We start from the raw sequence: 16,766 nt of genomic DNA on the forward strand, positions 1-16,766 counted from the left end.
TTGAGCGTATGTATGTATTGTGCGCGTATATATTGTTTGTGTGTGTATATATATATATATATATATATATATATATATATATATATATATATATAAGCTAGTCGAAACGCCGGTGTTAAAACGTGGGTGGCTGATGAAGGAGATGTTCTCTATGTGGCTCGTGTGCTCTCGTCTACGTTTGTTTGCAATGTCCTGTACCCAGATATGCACCTATACATACAGGTGGATGTCGGTATGCACATACCTGTACGTATATATGCATATACTCATTTACTATTTGTTTATATATATATATATATATATATATATATATACGTACATTAGTTGAAGTCTTTTACCTGCATAATTTGAAAGTTTAAACTGGTAATTTTCAAGACTTAACAAATAACAATAATCTGTATATATGTATTATGATACATGAACGTATATGCGCACACATATGTATGCATATACACATACATATACACAGAAAGACACACACATACGCACAAATACAATATGTATGTGTGTGCGTGAAAGAGAGAGAGAGAGAGAGAGAGAGAGAGAGAGAGAGAGAGAGAGTGTATGTATACATGTATGTATACATGTATGTATACATATATGTATACATGTATGTATACATGTATGTGTATATATACATATATAAAGGTGAAAATTCTCAGTCACAATCAACTACTTCATTCTTCCCTATTCTATCGAAATCACCCAATTGTATGGCTTTTCGTAATTTAGTAAATGACGGATAAAATTTATGGAAGAAGCAGTCTTTGTACCGACTATCAAAATGGTATAAAGTTTTTCAATGACGTGACATAGCAGCTCTTTCGAATGGAATAAACACGCACACACACACACACACACACACACACACACACACACACACTTCAATCTGCTATAAACTTATATTTTAAACCTATTTAACATTAATATATTAATATGATGGACTCAATACACTAGAGGATGAAGAATGTTGAAGTTTATTAAAACAAAAATTCAACATAGCGGCCATTTTGTTTTACCGCATGTAACGGGTTTTCAAGAATGACTAATAATGGTATCAAAGCAAAGACAGTGTATGTCAGCATAGAATTGCTAAGAAATCTGCATTAGAAACACGGTCCTACTAATAAACAAATAAAAATATTACCAAATGAAATGATAGCCGTTAGGAGTAAAGTACACTGTATTATATTTGCATGTTAGTATACTGCTATATGTCTAAAGTAGTGCTTCTTAACCATTTTTTTTGTTGCTTATATATCCCTTTGATTTCCATTTTACTTTATCAGACATTGAATAATGAATATAAAAAAAAAATCTAACTGTATTTTTATAATTAAATATTATTTTGTTGTTGTTGGCACTCCGTCGCTTACGACGTCGAGGGTTCCAGTGGATCCGATCAACGGAACAGCCTGCTCGTGAAATTAACGTGCAAGTGGCTGAGCACTCCACAGACACGTGTACCCTTAACGTAGTTCTCGGGGATATTCAGCGTGACACAGTGTGACAAGGCTGACCCTTTGAATTACAGGCACAACAGAAACAGGAAGTAAGAGTGAGAGAAAGTGTGGTGGAAGAGTACAGCAGGGTTCACCACCATCCCCTACCGGAGCCTCGTGGAGCTTTAGGTGTTTTCGCTCAATAAACACTCACAACGCCCGGTCGGGGAATCGAAACCGCGATCCTATGACCGCGTGTCCGCTGCCCTAACCACTGGGTCACTGCGCCTCCACTTGTGTATTGTAGAAGTATAAATATTGGTGAAGTTATAAAAGTATAGTAGTTTCCTACTGCAGAAATGTAGGGTTTTTTCTTTATCCACTTCCGCTTTTATCAGTTTTGAGGGCGTCCTGGTCATATAAATCTTTTTCTTGTCAATGTCTTTAATATGACATTTTGTTATCCCATTTTCGGTTTAATTTTTTAAAATCTATTTCAGTGTTTCTCCATCCAACTCGGTGATGTGTCTATTAGCTCAGTCTCCATTTTATGTTTGTTGTCTTCATTACACTGTTCATGTTTTGTTGCTATTCGTATTAGTTTCTTTGATTCTTTACTAAATAGCCAACCGTGTCTCACTTCCGCAGATAATATCTCATATGGATGCACTGTGTTTAAAAATACGAAACCATATCAGGAACAGGCAAACATCGTCCCAGCAGCGTCGGTGAGAATGCTAAAGCTGTTGCACATAACGAATCTACTAAATATATTTTTACTATACTTTATAATCTTTACTAAATGTATTGTTTTGTTGACGGACACCATATATCTCATAACAAATTTCTAGTTATAGAATATTAGCTAAAAGTTATTCGGCACATTTCCACACTCTCTTCTTTCCAACCGTTTGCTTCTAAGGCATTATCTTGTTGATCTTGCACAACGTTTAGGTTAGCACCAAGTTTTCTACCAAGTCGGAGAGTACGACATTTCTTTGTATTAAACTAGTTTGGTAAGTAAATTTGACTTTCAATTGTATAGTTTATAAACATACACTTTGTTGACTTTCTAGCGCCTTCCCATTACGCACTTTTATCACAGTTTTAATATCAAATTTGGAGTTGATAGTGGGCGGTTTACTGTTGATGTCGTTAATGTTTTCAACAATCATGCATTATGATTGAGATGCTTTTTATTCTCGATATTAGTCCAAAATATCTGGAACAAAATATAGGTTTTAGTTATCCCTGCATTAAGAATATTTGCATTAACTCAAAGCTTCAATTTTCTTCCACATCTGGCAATGCATTGTTGTAGACTGATTTAACGATTCTTTCATCGCTGCTTCAGAAATTACGCCGAGAATTGTTTTCACGACAAGGTCATAACAGAGCCGAAATATGTCAGGGGTTATTTCTTGTAAACCCTGAGAAAAAAATTGAAACAGTATTATTATTCATGGAAAAACATTGTTTCTCTTCCTCGTATTATTGTTTATAGTTCGCATTTTAATGTTCCTTACATTAAACATGTTAACACTAATATAATATGAAAAATGTCTGGTAGGGTCTCGGCTTTAATGCAGGAGAACCACACACACACACACACATACACACACACACACACACACACACACACACACACACACACACACACACACACACACACACACATATATATATATATATATATATATATAAACTACGTGTTTGCGTATGCATGTGAGATATCTGCATGTGTGAGCCTCTGTGAGTGCGTGTATCTGTGAGTGTCAGTGTGTGTATGTGTGTGTGTGTGTGTGTGTGTGTGTGTGTGTGTGTGTGTGTGTGTGTGAGAGAGAGAGAGAGTTAGTGTGTGGGAGCTTGTTGGCCTGACAAGCGAAGTATGGCGATCTCGACTTAATTCGATGTAGGAAAGGCGACTACTGTCTGGCCAGCTGGTGTACAATATTTACATTAATAACCATATTAATTAGAATATCAATTTATATCGGAAGCAACTTACATACATACACGCAATCATGCATATATACACACAATTACAAACTGACATACGCGCACTTGCCTACATACACCTACATAAACATACATACATGCACATACTTACAGGCACATGCATAAATATATCTCATATAGATGCTTGAGACAAAGAAAAGAAAAATTATGTACAGTCAAAGAGGTCAGCTTCTCTACAGATGTAAACAATTCGAAAGTCTGTGAGAAAGACAATATTTATCGACAACTACTTCGAAATTATAGGTTCTTTACCCAAAATATATATTTATATCGAAAATTGTTGGCAAAGTTGGCGATATTAATAAATATTTAGGTGACAGTCATCACGAAGATTTAGGAATTTCAGACAATGAATGTAATCAGCCGACACACACTTTACATACACAATCTGTAGTCGGAAGCGTAAAAATATGGAAGACTTTTCTAAAATTCAACATGTAGCAAATATATCATTTTGTGTCGTCTAAACACCAGTGGTGGAGGCATTTCTTTGTTAGAAAGCATTTCTTTCTCAATGAGGAGACTTCAAATAATTATAAAAGGAAGATGTTCATATATGGTGGTCGTCATACTCATAGACGAGTATGATCATCACTGAGAAATTATCTTATCCTAGATGTTAAAGACAATGGCTGTCAGCAATGCAGGTGATAAAATTTTAGGTCAATAACAGGTTGCACGCAACCGGTAAGACTCTCATTTACAAAGCCAAGTAGACCAGAAACAAGCCAGAACAAGATCTTCGGATTTTCAATGAGCTGAGTGTTATTTGGAAATTCCTTCTGCTAGAGAGATGAGTAAACAAAGACTAAGAGTCACTCACTCCCAATTGTTGAATGTTCGTTGACTCTACTGAGTTTACCCGTCCTTGACAGGTGTTGATTTTCGTCCTACTGGGTGTCAAACGAAAACCACCCTCATTTTCAAATCAGGCAAAGTAGAGTCGCCAGTTTAGTCATCGACGATCCGACCACGCGGCAGGTTGTACTAGGTTACATGTTACCAGTAGCAGTTAGATTGACCTGACATACATACATACATACATACATATCTATATATTAATACGTTAAGGCCGCTGACACGTGTTAGCTGAAGGGAGAGGTGAAGAGCGAGAGAAAAAGAGGGAGAGAGAAGTGCTAACGACGTGGGGTAGAGGGAATGTAACAGTTATTATGCTAAGACACTGTCAAATGGTTAGTTTAAGTGTGTGTGTGTGTGTGTGAGAGAGAGAGAGAGAAAGAGAGAGAGAGAGAGAGATAGAGAGAGAGAGAGAGAGAGAGAGAGAGAGAGAGAGAGAGAGAGAGAGAGAGAGAGAGAGAGAGTTAGCGGTCAGAGGAAAGACAGAGAGAGAGAGAGAAGGAGAGAGAGTGAGAGTTGATTGAAAGCAATGCGGGAGTGGAAAGTAGTTACATGATTTTGTGACAGGTAATAAAAATAAAAGTTTAGTCATTGTTTCAGGTTTTAATGTTCTTTTTAGTATTGTTAGAGTAGACAGATACATACATCGACAGAAATGTAAATAAAATATATGTAGGTAGGTAGGTAGGTAGGTATGTAGGTAGGTTTGTAGGTAGGTAGGTAGGTAGGTTTGTAGGTAGGTAGGTAGGTAGGTAGGCAAGCAGACAGGTAGATAGGAAGGTAGGTAGAGAGATAGACTGATTGACTGACTGATTGATTGATTGATTGATTGATTGATTGCCCTTTCAATACTGCCCAAGTGGATTTTTTGAGAAAAAATATACAATTCCATCTTACAATTTTCAAAATAATCGTGGAATTTCCAAGGATACTGCTAGTCTATAAATACGCTAAGGCCAGATGCGTTACTCTGTCATGTAATTAGCTGAAGGGAGAGGCGAAGAGCGAGAGAAGAAGAGGGTGAGAAACAGAGAAAGAGAGAAAAGAGGGAGAGGTGTTAACGACGTGAAGTAGGAGGAAAATGAGTGTTATTACGCTAGTATGCTGTCAAGTGGTTAGATCAAGGGGAAAACGAAGAGCGAGAGAGAGAGAGAGGGGGGGGATAAACAGACAGACAGACAGACAGACATACTGACAGACCGAGAGGTAAACAGACAGACAGAAACAGTGTGTGTGTTTGCGGTAAGAGGCAAGAGAAAAGGTATGGCAATTACGTTGTGTGGTTAGTAGAAGAAAGTGGAGAGCAGAGAGGAGGAGATATCTTAGAATTTTTTCACCACAGTAAAGGCAGTGAATTTGCTTTTAGGAGTTAAAATACGTCACAAACTTATTTTAACTAATTTAGTGTTCATTTATTCCAAATCACTCTGCTTGGTGCTGGTGCTGTTATTTTTATTCTGACCAGGCGGTCCAGTAGCGCAATTCAATCACTGATGTGGACTGTTTTTCTAGTTAAAGCTACGGCTTTGAATCTGTCCAGAGTTATCTTTCTTCGTTATTTTCCATTGAGGAAGACTACGGAGCCAGAAACGTGCATCTGGTAATCCGCTAGAGGGAACCACTAAACAGATACGGCATTTTACACTCTTTACCATAATAGAGAATATTTTCTCCGCGGTAACTGCAGCGAATTTGCCTTTGGAAGTTAAAATATGTTGCAAACATATTTCACCTAACCTAAATTTCATTTATTCCTACTCACTGTTTGGCGCTCAGGCATGATCTTTCTTTCTTGGCTCGACTGCCGACCACGAAACATTTCATATTCCTGCCTCATGACTTTCATCTATGTTCATCTCTCCAATATTCCTGTCTCAAGGCTTTCAGTCAACACACGCCAGTTCAACTTGATTCGTCTTTATTAGTCGAAAGACACCTGTTGTTACTTTCTTATTGTTTGTATTTGTAATTGTGTAACATGTTCTCCGTTTTTTGTCTTTGTTGTCGTACACATTCGCTTGCTTTCTCCCCCAAAATTTAATGCTTTTTGCTTAGATTTCTGGGACCAGCCGGATTTGAACAGTCTCAAGTGTAACCGGCTGAAACTGTAAGAAAAAATTGCCAACTTGGCTGATGAGAGGAGGCTGCGAATGACCCGTCTTTGTTTTTTTCCTGTCCGTCTTTGTATCGCCTATCTCTCCGGGTGTTTTATTGTCGTCTATTACGTTCTTGCACCATATTTTGGATTTATATAGACATCTGTGCTTTCCACTCATTTTCGATAAAATCTCCTGCGAGTTAACTTGGGATCCCTTGATGACAATGTAACCTTCATTTAACTAAGTTATCTTTGGCCAGGTAAGTAGTTAGTGGAGTACTCCTCGTTGAATGATTACTATTTCCGAGGTTCTGCTAGCTAGGAAACATATGTAGCCTGGCTTTTACCTGCTCAATTCCTTAAATTTCGATTTTTATTCACATACATAGCAACCGCAGTTGCTAACTGTGAGCTATAAAAATAACATTTTTCAGCTTATCGAACTTCAACATGGGGAAACTTTACAATCTTCTACGTCCATAAACCACTATTGTGCCTGGAAGTTGTTTTTTATACCTTCTACGGACTGATCGAAGCTTACTAACTCTTGCAAACTCACCCGTCCTTTGGACGATTTAACATAAATAAATAATAAATTGAAAAAATGTGAAAACAACTAAAAATATTCTGTAATGCAAATATACGACCATATAGATTTTAAAAGTATGGAAAGAAGTCGAAATGAATAAATAAACAAAATCTTTTCACTTTTATAATATTCTCTAACCAAAACCCTCAAACAATATGCGCCAATACACATGAAGATATAGAAAGTAATAATATACAATTATAAAATATAGTTAAATAATAAATAATAAAAATGTGAAAACCACTAAAACATATTCTATAATGCCATATTCGACCATAGAGATTAAAAAGTTATGGAAGATCTTACATACAAAAAACTATGTACATACAACGAATTAGAGAAAGCCCCGTGTAAACTACCGTTTTCCCGGTTTGTCCATTTTCGCGGGAGCTCTGGGCAAAATGTTATAGTGCATGACCATCCTTGGCACATAAGTAATGTGTGTGTAAAGTTTGGTGGAAATCGGTCGAGAATTGTGGAAACGTATGTGTTTGTCAATATACACACAAATACTGTGATTTATATATGCTAGACATATGATATATATGTTAAAGATATTATTTACAAGCTAATTTAAGAATAATAACGAAATATTTGCTATTAGGGCAGCTGAATACTGGTTGAACAATCCATTTGGTAAAAATAGAGGTCTCGGTCAACTCAATCTACGCGCTCACACAAACACGCACACACGCACGCACGCACGCACACACACACACACACGTGTGTGTCTGTGCATGGGTATGTGTACATGATATGTGAGCATGTGTATTTGTACATGTATATGTGTGCATGTGTAAATGTTCGTATGTATGCATGTGTGTGTGTGCAAGCATGCATGTGTTATGTGTATGTGTTTGTACATCAAATTACACTACATTACATAACATCAACTGTCATATCGTGCTACTATTATAAACTAATGCTTTATTTCTCTTTCTCTGGGTACATTTGCACTTAAAGTATATCCTATTCTTCAGATAAATACAGTGCATTATAACATCCACGAGGCAAATGCAATAAATATACATTAGTATATTTACACACACACACACCTGCGCACACACACACACCTGCGCGCACGCACACACACTCTTTAATCTGCAATATATATACATGTGTATTTATATACACATCTATAAACATGTGTATTTATGTGTATATAAATGTGATCACTTCGACATCTTACGTGTAGTACACTGTGTACCTGCACCGGTCATGTCGATTTGATAGAGGGAGTGGGATCATGTACAGCACATACATGTGATCACAATAAGCCATTGGCGCTCAACTAGAGTCCACATGACCCTTGGGGGTCCGCATAAGATTTTGTTGCTAGGGGCTTATGTGCAATAAATTGGTTATGCTTCTATAATATACAAAATAACTTAATAATGAGTATGTCTGCATTTCGTCTGTCTTTACGTTCTGGGTTCAAATTCCGCCAAAGTCTACTTTGTATTTTATCCTTTCGGGGTCGATAAAATGGGTACCAGTTGACCACTGGAGTCGATGTAATCGACTTAGCCCCTCCCCCTTGTGTCAAAATTTGAAACCGATATTTAGAGCATCACGGAACATGCTGGTGGCTGTGCCATTTAGAATTTTCTTCATCGGAGCTGTAAGTGCCCATGTTACCCGACCGTAATATACAAAAGTTTAACAATGAATATGTCGGGTGAAATACTTAGCTACATTTCGTCCGTCTTTACGTTCTGAGTTCAAATTCCATCGAGGTCGACTTTGCATTTTATTCTTTCGGGGTCGATAAAATGAGTACCAGTTGAGCACTGGAGTCGATGTATTCGACTAACACCCGCCCCCTTGTTTCAAAATTTGAAGCCGATATTTAGAACACCACGGAACATTCTTGTGCACGTGTCATTTAGAGTTGTCTTTGTAGGAGTTGTGAGTTGTGAGTGTTATCCAACCGTAGTCAAAAACTTGAAATTGATATTTAATTATATAAATATAACGGGATATTTCCAAACATCGAATGGCTTTGAGGGTCCACCCGAGGAAAATATTAAAGGGGTCCATAGGTAAAAAAAAAAAAAAAATGGTTGAGAACCACTTCTATAAAACAAATCATGCGCAAGTTGTTCAGCAAAAGAGTGCGAAATAGTCTTTTCTGGATACGAGTAACAACAACAACAGCAATAAATGTAATGTTTTCTTTATATAACAATGTTCCAACTTTTGGCCCTAGACCCGAGTTTTTTTGTGGAGTGGGATTAGTCGATACTACTGAGCCCAGTACATGACTGGTACCTTGTTTTATCGATCCCGGAAGGAAGAAAGGCAAAGGTGATCTCAGTAAGTTATGAACTCAGAACGTGAAGAGTCGGAGTAAATGCTGATAACAATGTCGTCCGACGCGCTAACGATTCTGTCAGCTCATCTCAATGATAATAATAATGGCGAGCCTGAAATTTTTGGGGAGGGGGCAAGTCGATTAGATCGACCCCGGTGTTTCCCTAGTACTTAATTTACCGATCCCAAAAGGATGAAAGGCAAAGTTGACCATGGCAGAGCATTGGAACTCTTAATGTAAAGAGCAATGAGATGCGGCTAAGCACTTTGTCCGACGTGCTAATGATTCTGCCAGCTCGCCTCGTTAATAATAATAATAATAATAATAATAATAATAATAATAATAATAATAATAATAATAATAATAATAATAATAATAATAATGGTTTCAAATTTAGCCTCAAGGGCAGAAATTTTGGGGTTAGGGTACTAGTCGATTACATCGACCTCAGTGTTCAACTGGTGCTTATTTTATCGACCCAGCAAGGATTAAAGGCAAAGTCGACTTCGGTGGAATTTGAATTCAGAATGTAGCGACGGGCGAAATACCACAAAGCATTTCACCCCGCGTGCTAACAATTCTGCCAGCTTGCTGCCTTAATAATAATAATAATAATAATAATAATAATAATAATAATAATAATAATAATAATAATAATAATGATGATGATGATGATGATGATGATGATGATGATGATGATAAAACCACCACAATCGTTACGTACAAAACCACCACAATCGGACTGGCCAAATACCTTGAAACAACCAACGATTGGATGCTGAAACTTGTTGAAAAACATGAAAGACCGAAAAAACTTCACTCTATTCTGAAAGAGAGCAAAAAATTCGCTACCGAACTCTTAGATACCCACCAGCTTGATCAGGTTGAAGGAAATGCGTCAACTGCTGCTGCAAAGAAAATAAAATTAATTGCAAAGACAAAAGCACATGAAAAATTAGCTAGCAGATGGGAACAGAAACCTCTGCATGGCAAGTATGTGGCTCGTAGCAAACAAGCTGATGTCGACCAGAAACGCACGCATCAGTGGTTATGAAGTTCAGGGCTAAACGCAGAGAGTGATGGTTTCATATTGGCTGCTCAAGACCAAAGCTTATTAACCCGGAACTACCAAGCCAATGTGATAAAAAATGAAGCTGACCCAAAATGCCGATTTTGTAACGATGCGATTGAAACTATAGACCTCCTAATCTCAGGGTGTAGAGTCTTAGCACCTGTAGAATTTAAAGCAAGACATGACAGAGTTGGCCAGTATTTACACTGGACAATACGTCGGCATTATAAAATCAAAACCGCTGACAAATGGTATAAACACCATCCTGAAGCTGTGACTGAGGGAGAAAATGTATCGATTCTCTGGGACTTCCCCGTACATACTGACAAGACTATAAAAGCTAATAAACCGGATATTATTATAAAAGATCAGACAAAGAAGACGTGTTTATTAATTGACATGAGTATTCCCTCTGATCATAATATAGCGGCGAAAGAATTTGACAAGATCAGTAAATATAAAGACTTGCTAATAGAAATTGAAAAAATGTGGCACCTCAAGGCGACTACCATACCAGTGATTGTAGGATCTCTAGGAATGATAAAAAAAAAGGTACTGAAACCTATTTGAAAAAGATACCAGGCTTACCATCCCTACAGGAAGTGCAAAAAATCGTGCTAACTGGAACGACTCATTGTACTGAGAAGAGCATTATCGGTGTGAAAACAACATTAATTAATTTTTTTTTTTTTTTTAAATACATGTTTTATCTGTGAATTTGCGTGTGTAAACTGGGAATGCATACAACGAGTTTCTCTGCCCTAGGTGTACGGAAAACACTCGGCGAGAAATGGAAGAAAATTTGAAGAAAGAAGAAAAAAAAACAACATAATAATAATAATAATAATAATAATAATAATAATAATAATAATAATAATAATAATAATAATAATAATAGCGCATGCTTTTCTTCTTCACGAACTTGATGAAGTTCCAATCTAAGTCAATATACTGGCCGAAAATAATACGGCATCATACGAAATGCCTTATGATGAGGGTTGTCTTAGCAACGCTGTAGGGCCCAGGATGAATCAATGTACCGGGCTCCTATAGTATTTAGTTTTTGACAGCAAGACAAAGCATACTTAGATCAGAATTGGGCCCCTAGACTTCTGGGGCTACTGAACAACTACCCAGTGTACCCACGACAGGATTACATATCGAATTTGTACCAGTTAGCGACATTCTGAGTTCAAATGTGGCCGTAGTCTATTTGAGTATCAGACCTAATCCGTCGCCCGGTTGAACACCTCTACATCGCACTTTAGGTTCTTATAGCAGAGTGCAAGCATTGGAGTCAGGTGTCCCGGTTTGAGGATATCTTCAAACCCCGCTTCTTTCTAGGAAGGCTCTCTAAAGGGTTGTGGGTACTGGCTTCTCTCCTGGCTAAAAGATTAAGAACCGTATCACAAAACCAGAGCAAAAGCGTAATATAAAAGGTGAAATACTGTTTCTATTTAAGTGTTATTTATAAGAAAATGATGGAACCACATACAGTCACATACAGTCACACGCACAATCTTACACACAACTTCACTCTCTCCATCTCCCCCTCCCTCCCTCTCTCTTTCTTTCTTTCTCTCTCTCTCTCTCTTTCTTACAGTCTTGCTCTCTCCCTCTGTCTCTTTCTCTCACAAATACGCAGTCACATACAGTCACGCCTTCTCTGCCATACACACACTCGCAGTCTCTCTCACTCTCACACAGTTTCTCTTTTTCACACACACACACACACACACACACACACACACACACACACACACACACACACACACACACACACACACATGCACGCACACACACATACACACAAAGTCTCATTCTCTCTCACACAGTCTTTCACTCATACACTTAGTCTTATGCACACCAGTTCTTTCATTTACACTCGCAATCTCTTTCTCTCTCTCATACACCGTCTGTCTCACATACACAGTCATACAGTGAGTCTCTCGCTCTGTCTGTGTGTCTGTCTGCCCCTCTCTCTCTCTTTCACGGAATCTCACACATTATTTAGTGGTTTCTTATGTTTGTGGCAGAGAGCCAGAAATTGGCAAGAAAGGGCTCTAATCAATTGAATTGACCTTTGTACACCAGTGATACTTATTTTTTGACACTGAAAAAATAAAAAATAAAAAATAATAATAATAATGAAAGACTAAATCGATAACAGTGGAATTTGAACTCAGAACTTAGCAGAATGAAACTCAATACTGTAAGACATACAGTCTGCTATTGTGCTTTATTTCTGACAAATTAACACCCTCAAAAAATATTTTTTTGATTTTTGATGCTGGCACAAGGCCATAGAGTGCAGAAGAGTGAAAGGAAGTTTGATTGAAATGATGTTAAGCTGGATATTACTTTATCGTTACTGAAGACGGTTCGAGACGGATATGAACTCGGGATGTAAGAAATAAAAGGCTTCCAGTAAATACGGTAAGGAGTTTCACTCTAAGTGCTATGTATCATATGTGTTGTATTAGCATAAATGTTTGGAGAAATGCGAAGCAGAGCGACGCAGAAACGCATGCGCCTAGCGATGTAGTGACGTCATTCATTGTCCAAAATAAAATGTTTTTATATAGATCGAGATGGAGAATTTTCTCTAGGGTCTGTTACTGCAGCGAAAGGTCTTATCACGTCCTAACACACTCGAACGCGTTAAACATAACTTTACATAAATATATATATTATTCCATGCAGCTTCGTTCAACATTATTAAGGCGCAGGCGTAGCTGTGTGGTAAGAAGTTTGCTTCCTAACCACTTGATTTCGGGTTTAATTTCACTACGTGACACCAGGGGCAAGTGCCCGCTGCAATAGACTGAGCCGACCAAAATTGTGTGAGCAGATTTGGTATACGAAAACTGAAAGAAAAGAAGCCCGTCCTGAGTATGTGTGAGTGTGTATACACATACACATATATATGTGTGTGTATACAGATACATACATATGTATGTGTATACAGATACACACACATGTATATGTCTGTGTGTATGCGTACACATACATGTGTGTGTATACAGATACACACATATTTATATGTTCGTGTGTGTGTGTGCATGCGTACACATACACAAACGTGTGTATGTGTGTGTGTGTGTGTGTGTGTGTATGTGTGTGTGTATCTATATGCTTGTGTTTGTGTTGGTCCCCTACCACTGCTTGACAGCCGCGTTGGTTTGTTTACCTCTCCGTAACTTAGCAGTTCTGAAAAAGAAACCGATAGAATAAATACTGGAGTCGATTCGTTCGACTAAAGCCCTTCAAGGAGGTGCCCCAGAATGGCCGCAGTCCAATGACTGAAACAAGTAAAATATAAAAGATAAAAAAAGATAAAGTGTGATGAAGTGTCATAAAATGAACGAGCCGGAACCAATAAAATAAACTATTAAAAAATGATAAATCTTAACGATGTTTAATAGTTTGTATTTAAGTAGATGAACATAAAGTTTAGGCATTTAAATATGTGTGACTGCTTAAAAGGTTTCTGCTGAATTAAGTTTTGTGGGGTTTTAACCGAATGCTACAACCATTATGAATATTGATTTTTAAACATTGGCATAAGACTATAATAGATTATGGGTTATGAACACAGCTAAAATATACAACTTGATGTTACTGAAAACAATCACACACAAGATTGAGAAAATTTTTCGTGAGAATCGTAATGGCTTTCGTTCAAATGGAATAGATCAAGAATATTACAAAAAGCCGCAAGGTGTGACGGGGAAGAACATACCAACTATTCTAGTTTTCGTTGGTTTCGCAATAGCCTTCGATTCGATCCAAGGAGAGAAAATGAGAAAGATAGTGCTAGTTTCTGATATTCCTAGAGAAACTGTGAAACTGTGAACGCTATAATGATACTATATCAGAATACTGGAGCAAGAGTTCGTTCTGCAGAGGGAGGCACTGGTTTCTTTCATGTAACTACAAGGCGATACCCTAGCGCCACATCTTTCCTCAAATGCTATCAAATGTACTAAGGAAAGCATTAAACTAAAAAAAAAATTTTTAAATACTTAGGTTTGACTCTTTCACAGATAAGAAAGTATAAGGTATCCTGTCAAGAAAATTCCAGATGTAGATTATGTGACAATCTGGTAGTAACCTGTGATCATATGAAATGCCAATATCCTACCACATCTGGAGAAAAAAAAGCAAGTGAAATCGGATTATATATCAAAGCTGCTAAAACAGAAAATATGTCTTACAACCAAGATAGGACTGAAATCTTGTATTATCTGTGAACGGAGAAGAAATAAAAAATATGGAGACGTACAAATATTTCGGAAGTCATATCGCCAAATCCGAGAATGATATGGAAATCAGGATTAGTAAAACATGCGGAGCGCTTAACTGTTTGGATAAGATATGGAAGTCTAATCTTCCATCAAAAACTAAAATTGACTACTTTAGAGATGTAGTTGAATCAATTTTAGCTTATAGTTGAATAACACGGACACTTACAGCACCGATGAAGAAAACTCTAAATGACGTGTACACCAGAATGTTCCATGAAGTTCTAAATATAGGTTTCAAATTTTGACACAAGGATAGCAATTTCAGGGGAAGTGGTTAAGTCGATTACATCAACCCCAGTTCTTAACTGGTACTTATTTTACCGATCCTGAAAGGATAAAAGGCAAAATCGACGTCGGCGAAATTTGAACTCAAAGCATGAAGACGGACGAAATGCCGCTAAGCATTTTGCGATCCTTGTGGTCGTGAAAACAACACCCTAACCATCGAGATTTTAATTTAGAAAGTAAAGTTCGTTAGCACGCCGGACGATACGCTTAGTGGAATTTCTTCCGGCTTTACGTTCTGAGTTGAAATTTCGGCATGGTCGACTTCGCCTTTCATCCTTTCAAGGTCGATAAAATAATACCAGACAAACACTGGAGTCCATGTAATCGATTTTCCTCTCCCCTAAAATTTCAGGCCTAGAAGAAATTGAGAACGTAAGGTGTATAACTTAACATTGCTGGGTACTTTTGACTGATGTACTGCCACTGCTAGTATCAACATCTGAATTAGATTTCTAATACGGGTCTGAAGGACGCAGATAATACAACATATCTTTAAATAATACAGTTCAACCTAACTGCTCCTTTAGTTTATAGAAACCGAAAGGAAGAGTGGCAAATCGGCGTCGATAGAATTTGATTTCAGTACAAAGGGACGTAATTATATACCACAATGCAATTTTATTCAGGCCCTCTACTTCTTTTACTGCTTGCAAGGACATACTGATTTTTATTATTCTGTGCCAGTTAACATAAAGTATCAGCTGAATACTGGAGTTGAAGTAAAAGTTGCTGGCCTGGTGCCAAATTTTAAAATCTTTAATTTTGCGACAGACAGCAGAGAGAAACAGTGTTATTGAATTGGCCATTTTCAGTCTATATCGACTCTTGAAGGAGAAAGAAGATAAAAGTCAAGAACAAACGTAGTTGAATAACTACTGTCGTCGTGGTTTTTGTCGAGATGAAACTACTTTGTTGTTATATCTTCTGGTAACAATCCAACAGTTCTACTATAACTAATCAATCAATCAATAAATCAATAAATAAACAGATCAATATATATTTGATGGTAACAGTAGAAATAGTAGAATGTCGAACTAAATGAGTTGTATCCCGTTACGTTCGTAGTTCAGATACCGGCTGGGATCAACTTCGTCTTCCATCTTTCGAAGGAGGATAAAATACGATAAAAAGTACCAGTGATATACGGGATCGATATCAATCAATCGATATTTCACTCTAAATATGTGTTGTAATATTGATTTCAAAATTTGACACAAGGCCAATAATTTCGGATGATGGAGAAAGCGATTACATTGACCCCAGTACTCAACTGGTACTTATTTTATTGACCCTGAAAAGGTGAAAGGCAAGGTCGACCTTGGCAGAATTTGAACTCAGAATTTAAATACAGACGAAATGCCGCTAAGCATTTCGTCCAGGGTGCTAACGATTCTTCCAACTTACCCCTTATTGTATGCTGTAATATTTAAGGGTTGTAGAGTGGAGAGCTGGCAGAATCGTTAGCATACCGGGCAAAATGCTTAGCTTCATCTCAGCCGTCTTCCCGTTTTGAGCTCAAATTCCGCTGCAGTCCACGTTAACTTTCATCTTTTCGGGGTCGATAGGATATATACCAGTTGAGAACTGAGGTCGATGTAATTGACTTACCCCTCCCCTGAAATTGCTGGCTTTGTTCCAAAATTTGAAATTAATATTAAAGGACTGAAATTAGGCAGTGAGCTGGCAGAGTCGGGTGAAGAGTTAGCAAGTCGGGTAAAATGCTTAACGGCATTTCGTCCATCTTCACGTTCTGAGTTCAAATTCCGCTGAGGTTGACTT

This window comes from Octopus bimaculoides, chromosome 5 (genome assembly GCF_046866305.1).
Source record: "Octopus bimaculoides isolate indiv1 chromosome 5, ASM4686630v1, whole genome shotgun sequence".
Taxonomy (NCBI): Eukaryota; Metazoa; Mollusca; class Cephalopoda; order Octopoda; family Octopodidae; genus Octopus; species Octopus bimaculoides.